At 40.5% G+C, this 2461-nt stretch overlaps 1 protein-coding gene and 1 non-coding gene across 3 annotated transcripts in view; one reads left to right on the forward strand and one right to left on the reverse strand.

Annotated features, from left to right (window-relative positions):
- LUZP1 (leucine zipper protein 1) overlaps positions 1–2461 on the reverse strand; it is a 95492-nt gene that overhangs the window by 76795 nt on the left and 16236 nt on the right. The gene's annotated exons all lie outside the window — the stretch shown is intronic.
- Positions 2269–2372, forward strand: LOC119472153. Its single transcript, XR_005201266.1, has one exon. It is a non-coding gene; the product is annotated as a U6 spliceosomal RNA (small nuclear RNA).

The raw sequence follows: 2461 nt of genomic DNA on the forward strand, positions 1-2461 counted from the left end.
AAAAAAAAAAAAAAAAAAAAAAGATATGTGATAGTGTGACTTTCCATGAACATGAGGTGGTATTGGCAATAAATGCTATCAAATTTTAGAGAAGAGATTAACTGTTGCAAAGTCACCATAAACTTCAAAGAGGGAGAACTGAGCTGAGTCTTGAGAGGTGGAAAAGATTTAAATAGTTAAACTGCATAAGAGAAAACGACAAAAGAATGGGAACAAAGATGCTGAATTGGGAATATGGCCATTAAATATTTATTAAATGCCTACTATACATCAGTCACTGTGTTAGGTACTAGATATACACTGGAGAACAAAACAGATGAGTTCTCTGCTTTTGTGGAATCTAGTGGGGAAGACATAATAATCATGCACACAGATATATCATTATAAACTGTAATAAGAGCTATGAAAAGAGGCAACAGAAGCCAGTTACAGTGAATAATAGGAAAGGAGATGAGAGAAAGTATCCCTATTTATACGTAAGCTCGGGCCTGAAGGCAGCCATGCAAAGAGCAAGGGAAAGAAGTGTTCAAGGAAGACAGAGCTATGCATACAAAGGCCCTGAGGTAGGAAACAGCTTGTTGAATTTAAAAATAAAAAAGGCCAGTGGCTCATGCCTATAATCCCAGCTACGCTGGAGGCCAAAGGACAGCTTGAGACCAGGAGTTTGAGACCAGCCTGAGCAATGGTGTAAGACTCCCACCTCTAAAAACTAAATAAATAAAATAAGAATAAAAATAAATAGCGGGACACGGTGGCTCATGCCTGTCATCTCAGCACTTTGGGAGGCCAAGGCAGGCGGATTACAAGGTCAAGAGATCTGAGACCATCCTGGCCAACATGGTGAAACCCCATCTCAACTAAAAAATACAAAAATTAGCCAGGCATGGTAGAGGGCGCCTGCAGTCCCAGCTACTTGGGAGGCTGAGGCAGAAGAATCACTTGCACCCAGGAGGCAGAGGTTGCAGTGAGCAGAGATCCCACCACTACACTCCAGCAGGTGACAGAGCCAGACTCTGTCTCAAAAATAAAATAAAATAAAAATAAATAAGAAGCTAGCATAACAGAAACATGATGGGCAATGAGATTGGCATAAGATGCCAATTGCCTACCCAAAAGGTAGGCAGGGGCTGGGCCATACAGGGCATTATAGGTCAAAATAAAGAGCTGAAATGGCTGGGTGCAATGGCTCATGTCTGTAAACCCAACACTTAGGGAGGTCGAGGTGGGTGGATCACGAGGTTAGGGGTTCAAGACAAGCCTGGCCAAGATAGTGAAACCCTGTCTCTACTAAAAATACAAAAATTAGGCTGGATGCAGTGGCTCACGCCTGTAATCCCAGCACTTTGGGAGGCCAAGGTGGGCAGATCACAAGGTCAGGAGTTCAAGACCGGTCTAGCCAATATGGTGAAACCCCATCTCTACTAAAAAATACAAAAATTAGCTGCGCATGGTGGCGAGCACCTATAGTCCCAGCTACTCCACTGCACTCCAGCCTGGGTGACAAAGTGAAACTCTGTTTCAAATACACACACACACACACACACACACACACACACACACACTTGCCAGGTACTGTGCCGGGCGCCCATAATCCCAGCTACTCAGGAGGTTGAAACAGGAGAATCACTTGAACCCGGGAGGCAGAGGTTACAGTGTTTAAAAAAATAAACAGGTATAAAGGGCCACATGCAAATATGGCAGATCTTGAATGAAAGATTACCCTGATCCAGCCTGAGCAACAGAGCCTGAGCAACAGAGTGAGATGTCTCCAAAAAAAAAAAAAACAACAACAACAAAAAAAGAGCTGAAGTTTGGATTTTATTCCAAATCCAAAAGAAAACCACTAAAACTTGTTGCACACTCACACCAGTGTTAAATAAAAGGAGCCAGACCAAAAATTATACTATATGATTCAATTTTTACAAAGTACAAAAAAAGAGCAAAATAACATATGCTGTCAAAAGTCAGGATGGTGATTACCCTGGGTGGCAGAGGGGAGACAGAAACTGAAAGGGAACTGGATGGGAGCTTCCAGGTACTTAGCAACACTGTTTCTTGATCTAGGTGCTGCTTACATGGGTACACTCAGTTTTCTGGAAAAAATAATTATCAAACTCTACTTTCACATGCACTTTTCTGTATATGCATTTTTTTCTCAAATTCATGTTGAAATCCTACTGTATATGCATTATATACTTCAATAATAAAGTTTTAAACATAATATACATTTTTTAAATATTATTTTGTCCAGACAAAAACAGGAATAGACTGCTCACTTCCACAGCACAAATACTAAAATTGGAACAGTACAAAGATTAGCTTGTACCCTGCACAAGGATGACATGCTAATTCATAAAGCATTCATATTTTTTTAATTTTTTTTATAAAAATAAACAGGTATAAAGGGCCACATGCAAATATGGCAGATCTTGAATGAAAGATTACCCTGATAGAAGCTTTC

Source organism: Cebus imitator, unplaced genomic scaffold, assembly GCF_001604975.1.
Source record: "Cebus imitator isolate Cc_AM_T3 unplaced genomic scaffold, Cebus_imitator-1.0 Scaffold87, whole genome shotgun sequence".
Classification (NCBI taxonomy): domain Eukaryota; kingdom Metazoa; phylum Chordata; class Mammalia; order Primates; family Cebidae; genus Cebus; species Cebus imitator.